Genomic DNA, 9,300 nt, shown 5'->3' with positions numbered 1-9,300 from the left:
AACAGGAACCTAGATTGCTAAGGAAAAATAACACATGATCTTATATATAGGAAATCCTAAAAATCTACTAAAAACATTAGAATTAAAAAATTATTTCAGAAAAATTGAAGGATAAACAATATATAAAATCACTTTTATGTCTATGTACTAGTAAGGAACAAGAATAAAATTAAGTGATAATTCCATTTAAAATAACTTCTAAATAATCCAATACTTAATAATAAATTTAACAGATGTAGTGCAAAAGATTGACTTTAACTAAATATTGAGGGAAGAAATTAAAGAAGAATCAAGTAAAAAGAAAGACGCTTCATGTTCATGGATCAGAAGGCTTAATATTGTTAAGATGACAGTATCTCCAAACTAAAGTACAAATTCAATGCAGTCTCTACCAAAATTCCCAGCTGACTTCTATAGAAATTGACAAGCTGATTCTAAAATTTAAATTGAATTGCTAGGAATCTCACATGTTCCAATTTCAAAACTTACACGAAGCAACGTTATTCAATACATCGTATTACTTACACAAAGTCAGACATATAGATTAATAGAATAAAAAAAGAAAGTACGGAAATAAACCCATACAACTATGATTAACTGGTTTTCTCTAAGGATGCCAAGACCGTTTAAAGGAAGGAAAAAAGTTTTCTCAAGAAATGGTGCTGGGACAACTAGACAGACACATGCAAAGGGCGAAGTTGAATCTTACCTCACACTGCTTAGAAAAATTAACTCAAAATCGATTAATAACCTAAATGTAAGAGCTAAAATTATAAACTTCTTAGAAGAAAGCAAGTTATATCTTAATGACCTTGGATTTGGCATAAGGAAACTTAGATATGACACCAAATGCATAAGGCACACACATATATAAAAAGGTAAATTGAACTTCATCAAAATTAAAAACTTATATGTATCAAAGGACACCATAAAAAAAGTGAAATATAATGCACAGAAAGGGAGAAGAGATTTCCAAGTCATATATGATAAAGAATTTGTATCTAGAGTATACAAAGAATCTTTACAATGCAGTATTATAAAAGATATATTACCCAATTTTGAAAATGGGCAAAGGACTTCAGTAGACATTTCTCTAAAAAAGATATAGAAATGGCCAATAAGCACCTGAAAAGATGCTCAACATCTGTAGTTATAAGGAAATGCAAATCAGAACCGCAACGAGAATACCACTTTAAACCCAAAAGAATGGTTCTTAACAAAAAGTCAGATAATGAGTGTTGGTTGGAATTTTAAAAAAATCAGAACCCTCCTACACTGCTCATGGGAATGTAAAACGTTGCAGCTGCTTTGACAGTCTGCCAGTTCCTTAAATGATTAAATATAGTTCGAATTTTCACTCTAGGTATATACAAAAAAGAAATGAAAACAGATGTCCATACAAAAACTTGTACATGAATGTTTATTGCCACATTATTCATAATAGCCAAAGGTGGAAATGGTTGAAATATGCATAACAGAGGAATGCATAAACAATATGTAGTATATCTATATAACAGAATTTTATTTGGAGATAAAAAGGAATCAAGTTGAACACAAGCAAGATTCTACCTCTTGCCATCATTTCCAATCACCACCTTCTTCTTCGCCCTAAAGCAAACATTATTCCATCTTCTAATACATAAAATATGTGGATTTATTTAACTGTTTATAAATGTATTAATATGGCATGAGTTCTTTTATTTGATATACTGAACTTTTTAATATTTTAGAAACTTCCATTTTGCTGAAATTATTACTTTTTCACTTTCTGGGTAATTACATTCCTTGTAATAACAACTGAAAATTGATATTTTATGTTATTGAGCTTAATTTACAGAGCCCATATCCCCACTACACTTTAATTGCCATAGGTAAAGTAATCATTTATATTTTTATTGTATCACCATATCATAGCACAAATTATAGCAGTCATTAGATAAATTACTCTTGGGTTAATATAAAATGAATAGCAAATGGTTACAACATATAAAGAGAAGCCATAAGAATCAAAAGAGGATATCAATGAAATTGAAAACTGTGTGAGCAAACAGGTTAGAAGGACTGGAATAACAGTCACATATGTGGGATATAAACCTAAAAGCAACAAACCAACAGGAAAAACAGAGACTCATGGACATGGACAATGGACTAGTGGTTACCAGAAGGGAGTGGGGAGTGGAGGGGAAAAATAAGAAAGAAAAATGTTTTAAAAAATTATGTATATAGAGCATGAAAAAAATGAATAAACTGGCATTTAAAAAAAGGTTCGAATTAGTGGATTTTTGAGCTACAGCAAATTTCTGAGTCATTCTGGCAGTAGATTGTTAAAATAAATTAGAAATGAATGGAGGTCACATAGGAGCTCAAGAACTATGAGTCTTGTATGTAGGATGAGTCATTTATTAGATGATAGCTACCCAAGTGGATAGACAAAATTCATTTCAAATAAAGTCTAAAGCAGTTGCTGAATAAAAGAGGTTAAAAGAGGCCTGAGACTAAATGGATTAAAATTTTAGAGAATCAGTAGCCAATAAGAATGAAAAACATATCACACTAAGGAATTGGGAGTCACATTTATAAAAATAAAAATATTCTCTCCGCTGGAGAGACGTAAGGAAAGTCACAATCTTAGGATGCAAGTACTGACAAACAGCAAGATTTCCACTGAGACATAAGGGAGGTGATATTGTCAAAGATGTTAGAAAGTAATTTTTCTCAATGTGCAGTGGTGGTCTGAAAGTACAGGGAAGGATTATGGTAGAGACAAGTGCAAATTTAGATAAAGAGGAAAACAATTAAAAAAGATTATGAAGGTAGCAGTTGAATAGTGACAAATTATGTATTGATTGGTGCCAAAAGAACATTTTTATAAGACATCATGAAATTAGTCCCAATTGTCTGTTGGAGAAAACTAGAGGAAAGAGGACAGTCGAGTAAAACAGGATTCAGCTGTGCTTTCATGATCATGTTCAAACTACACTTTAAGTAAATATTTACCTGGATGTTATAGAATTCTTTCAAGAAGCATGTAAATTATCATGAAATGATTTATATTGTCTCTTCCATTAGTTAGTCTGATAATTATAAATCCTATAAAAGTATGCATTAGAGGAATTCCACTAATAAAGAGAAGCACCAGACAAATAGTGATATCCCCATGGTTTGAGAATCTTATTAAGAAGAAATGTTCTTGGATGTGATAAAAATAAATAAAAATTAACAGTGATAGCATTCTAGGAATTTCTTCATTAGGCTTTGCTTTGGACCCAATTCTTCATAACCTACGTAGGCTATGAACAAGAGTGTGACTAAGTAAACTGAATGGCTAGAGAGGAATATGGACTGACTATTCAATCTCATAACAGTTTTGCCACTTAATTGAATTAATTCATTAATTTTATACAAAATATCGATGTAATAAATATGAATTTTTCTTTAAAATGTATTGTTACATCATATAAATATAGGTGTGAAAAACAATTGAAAAATGAGCAGGTTTTAATTGTGTCATCAAACGTGATTATTTTTTGTGGTTATTAATTTTAAAACCGACTGCAACATCATGTTAAGGATACAGTGACAGATGAGGATTTCACAGAGGAAGTCTAGCTTCACTATGTAACAAGATTTATTTACTTCATCAACAAAATATATGGCAGGTCAGAAAATACAATCTTTTGGGACTTCTCAGTCATTAAAAAAAATGTGAAATTACCCCTGGTAAGAAATCCAAATAATTGTTCATTCTATATTTTTTAGAGAAAAGTAAAGTCTATGGTTTGGAGGGTAGGAAAAGAAGACAATCTTTAGAACATTGTAGAAGCTTCTATAGTATTTCTATAGTAAAAAAAAAATTATGGAATAGAATCAAGTATCAACAGGTATGGTCTCTAGTTACTTCATTTTTCCTTCAAAAGATATAAAACTACTATTTAAAACTCTAAATATAAAATATTTTGTTACTGGCAAAATTTATGAGTGAACACATTTCAAATCACATCACATATATGCTAGAACAGGAATCTAGTGTGTATTCCAGTTTTGTTTATTGTGAAAAAAAAATGCATAAAAATAAAACCACCAATCTAAAGTAAGACCTTACTTTTGAAGTAGCACGAACAATAGTTTTATTTTTTTTTTATTATTTTTAAATTTACTTGGAGGAAATGCCAAATGCATATAATAAAATGGTTTGATTCTGAAGGTCAAATTTACAATTCATATTGTGATAGAGTGGGCATAATTAAAATATCATTAAAAAATCTCATTTATTGATGATTTTAGTTCACATTAGTGGCTCTGACCTTAGGCTAGCCTCAGGAATCTTTCAAACTACTTGCATTAACAGCCTATGCATATTCAAGTTAGTTCAGCATTGCATGTCATTTCTTTCAGAAATGCTCTTCTCTGTGGTATTGAAAGATACAAATGACCAAACTGCCTAAATGCTGATCAGCCTTAACTCCTGTCTAATCACATACTGATCACAGCATTGGTGATTCATCTTAAATCTTGTAGAGTTTAAATATCTAAAGACAGATGAATTTGTGAATTTAGTTAAGAGCATAGGGTTTTTCAACAGGTATATGTAAAGGTGCTCAACATCACTCATCGTCAGAGAAATGTCAATTAAAACATAATGCTATGTCACCTCACACCAGTTAGGATGGCTATTATCCAAATGAAAAGAGATAACAAATGTTGGTGAGGGTGTGGGGAAAAAGGAATGTAAATTTGTATAGCCATTGTGGAAAACAGTATGAAATTTCCTCAAGACATTAATGATTCATCCACTATATTATCCAGCAATCCCACTTTCAGGGATATATCCAAAAGAAATGAAATCAGGATCTCAAAGAGATTATCTGCACCCCTCATGTTCATTGCAGAATTATTCACGATAGCCAAGATATGGAAACAACCTAAATATCCACCAAATGGATGAATAGATTTAGAAAAATGTGGTTAGTACACACACACACACACAATGGAATATTATTCAGCTATAAAGTGAAGAAAATTCTGCCAAATGGGACAACATAGATGAACCTGGAGGACATAACGCCAAGTGAAATAAGCCAGACACAGAAAGACAGATACTGTATGATCTCACTTAGATTTGGATTATAAAGAAGTCAAACTCACAGAAAGAAAGACTACAATGGTTGTTGCCAGAAGCTCTGAGGTGGGGGACATGAGATGTTAATCAAAGGGTACAAATTATGAGATGAGTAAATTTTGGGAATGTACATGTTGACTATAGTTAATGATACTGCATAGTATACTTGAAATTTTCTATGGTAGTAGATCTTAAATGTTCTTACACACACACACACACACACACAGAGTAGTAACTAGATGAAGTGATGGATGTGTGAATTAACTTGAATGTGGTAATCTTATCACTTATATGAATATTAAATGAATATCATATCACTTATATGAATATACCTCAAATATATACAATTTTTATTTGTCAGTTATGCCTCAGTAAAGCTGGAAAATAACACATGGCTATTATTTTATCATCTCAGTTTATAACATAAAAAGTCACTTAAAGAAGTACAAAGAATTATATTAGTTTTTTTAAAATCTCTATTCTCCATTATATATATGTGACTATACATCAGAGGTTGGCAGGCCTTTTACAAATAATGACTAGTTTAAATCTTCAGACTATTCAGTCTCTGCCTCAACTACATAACTTTGTCCTTATTAAACAAACAGTCATAGAAAATAAGAACATGAAAACATATGACTGTCCCATTAAAACTGTATATACAAAAATGGGCAACTGGCTTGTAGGTCATAATTTGCCAATCACTGGTTGTGTGTGTGTGTGTGTGTGTGAGATTTTTACTACCATATCAATGTGTCTGAACTCTACAACTCTTCGGTTAAATGCGAAGATGAATATTTATGTTCCTAGGTATCGAAATAAGGCCTCCAGAATTCTATCCAAGTCATATACTTTTGGCATTATTTTTCTTTTCCTAGAGCTAATTGCCCAACACTGACAAATTAGTTCCTTTTGTTACCATGTTGTGACTTTATTTACCTGTGTCTTGTTGAGAAAGGCAAATTGCTAGGACCACTGAGTGTTGCACATTCTTGCTGGGAAAGCCAAAAATACAAAGTCCTGTCTTGAGGGGTGAGGCCATGTCCATGCCCAGATAAAGAACAGGCTTGCTTCAGCTCACTATAACAGTGGTGAGCCCACAAGCTCTGTAATACAATATGCTATGTGCTCGGATGTTTACAATGTGCTTTTTGCATGGTATTTTGAGGGGAATGGGGAACTGACACTAATCAGCGTGAACTCTGGCTGTTGTTTTTGCCATGAATGATAAAGCATTTGTCTCTACCCTAGGAGTCTCATGTCTACTCTCAGCATCTCTGAAACAGGAAGAGGTGAGCTTGCTAGTTTTTAAGAAAGATAAAATCTCAGACCTTGCGTAGTTCTTGACGGTTTTGGTGACTAGGATGGGCTCTGGACAGAGACATGACTTCCTGGAAGAGAAAGAATAGAGCAGGTGGATATGAGAGGACTCCCCAGAATCAGATAGTGAATGTTATCAGTCAAATGCGGGGAAGAGTGGAGTGAGTGTAGTCCACTGTCCTATCTATCAATAATGTTTGGAGGCTAAACTAGGAGAGGTAGAATTGAAACCAGCCTTCTGATTGGTTGTTATTCACTCTCCTTTAAGAAGAAGAAAGAAAGGATGTTAACATGACAATGCTCAAGGCCACAAAATAAAGACAATATGGCTGTGGCTGCTGAGTCAAAAGTTCCATAAAGTTAAAATCAGTATATCAGCAATAATGACATAGAGCTTTGAATGAATCAAAAACAGATGTTCATTTGTTGAGCTCCAGTGTACAGCCACGTGAACCTGAAAATACATGCAAGTTCTTGTTCACTGGAGCAAAGCCTCTCTAAATAGAAATATAAGATAATAAATATGTCCAGTGTATTAGTTGGCTAAGGCTGTCATAACAAAATAACCACAGGCCGGGAGGCTTAAACAACAAAAATTAATTTTCTCACCGTCTGAAGACCAGAAGTCCAAGGCCAAAGTGCCGTTGAGATTTTCTTTAGGTGAGGCCTCTCTTTTTGTTTTACAGACAACTACCTTCTTGCTGTGTTCTCACACAGCCTTTCTCCTATGTGCATGGAAGAATGAGCTCTCTGGTGTCTCCTTCTCCGATAAGTATGCCGGTCCTTTCAGATTAGGGCACCACCTTTGTGACTGCATTTAACCTTAATTTCTCCTTAAAGGCTCTATCTCCAGATATAGACATATTGAGGGGTAAAGTTGCAATATATGAATTGAAGGAGGAAGCGGGTATAATTCAGTGCATAACATCCATATACAGAATTCATTTACAGAAAAAAAAATATTTATTTGTTTAATCATTGAATAAAACACAACCCTGGTTAGATTTAATTCTCTGTTAATCCAATGTCTGACCTAACACAGATGTACTCGGCTAGCAAAAAAAAGAAAAGAAAAAAAAAGAGGAAAAAAATCCCAAGGACAAAAACAAAATCATAAAACAAAACAAAAACTCTACACACATGGAATCATGGAGACAGTTTTCATTTCAAATTTATGATCAGAAATCTTCAGTGGAGCTTTGCTTCCTCCCATTCTCTTATCTATTTTCTTATTCCATTGACCCTATCATTGTTTATTGTCCCTTTTTCCCTCCAGCTCTGAAATTCTACCTCCCACTTTTAAAGCCAGCTGAAAACCTTGCTTCTTAATTTACAGAATAATTAATTTACTAGAGGTGTCATTCTGCATCTGAGGTTATAAACTTGCCTGCTCTTCCTTTTTAATATTACAGATTATAGCTCTGAGATCCTAGACAAGATGAACCTCTGCTATTGTTTACTAGATTCCATCTCCTCTTGTTTTCTCTCAGAAATTCTCTTATGTCTCTCAAGTATCTTATTTATTTATTTTCTTTTTAGACCGAATATCCCCATTAGCACACAAAGATAAAAATCTCTTTTGCTTCTGCCTCCCTTTCCAAATACCCACTATTTCTATCATTCTGACCGGAAAGAAGTATCTAAACTAGTCTTCAATTCATTAAAATATATTTCATCCTCAACATTCTATTCAAACCGCTCTGATCAAGGTCAGCAATTACCTCCAATTTGCTAAAAGGAATGGTAATTGCTCTGTCGTTATCCTTCTTGAACTATCTGTAAGCATTTGGAATAGCCAATTATTTTTCCTTTGTGAATAATGTATTTCCTTGACTTCCTGAACAGCTCATTTTCTGCCTACATTTGTGACTTTATTTTAGTAACCTTTCTGTTTCCTCTTTATATCTTCCAACTATAAATGTTTGCATCACCCTAGTGACCAGTACTTTGATCATTTTTCTACCTGCACTAGTTTTTAGTTTATCTTATATAGTCTCTGGGTTTTAAACACTATTGATGTGCTGATAACTCCAGCCCCCTGAACTCCTCTGCACTTCAGATCAGTATGTTTAACTACCTACTTGACATTTCTCTTTGGGTGCCCAGTGGGAATCTCAAATATAACATTCCAAATCTGAGCTTCTGTGATGTCTGTCCAACCCAATTCCTGCTGTAGTCTTCAATCATCACAGCTAGTGGTGACATCATTCTTCTATTTGCACGCACTTACTCCTGAGGTTACCCTTGATTTTTCTCTTTTCTTCACTCCATATATCTGGTCTGTCAGCCACTCCAATAGTTGTCACCTTTAAAATATAAGCAAGATTGGACCACATCTTACCAATCCCACTGCTACTAAACTGACTTAAATCACCAACTTCTACAAACACTATTTTAATTACATTTCGATTGCCCTCCATGTTTCTATTCTTGCCACCTTAAATCTTTTGTCGACATAACAGCCATGTTGATCTTCTTAAAACATAAATTACATCTTGCTACCCCTCTGCTCAAAGCACTCTACTGGCTTTGCAATTCACTCAGATGGAAAGTGTGACACGATTCCACTCCCAATTACTTCTTAGAACACAACATTACACTTTGGCTCACTCTATTCCAGCTATGTGGGTTTTCTTAATGTTCCTCAAACTTTCCAGTAATGATGTTGCCCATACTTGCTCTTTATTCTTTCTAGAATAGTGTTCCCTTGATAACCAGGTCGCTATCTCACACATTTAATCTGTTTTTTTTTTTTTCTTTTGCAAACTGACCTTCTCAGTCAAGCATTTTTAAGCCTCCCTTTGTAAAACTGCAACCACAAATATATTTTTGTTTGTTGGCCGGAAGGATCAAGTATTACG

Source organism: Pteropus vampyrus, unplaced genomic scaffold (genome assembly GCF_000151845.1).
Source record: "Pteropus vampyrus isolate Shadow unplaced genomic scaffold, Pvam_2.0 Scaffold13, whole genome shotgun sequence".
Lineage (NCBI taxonomy): Eukaryota > Metazoa > Chordata > Mammalia > Chiroptera > Pteropodidae > Pteropus > Pteropus vampyrus.
Note: the sequence above shows the minus strand (reverse complement) of the source record.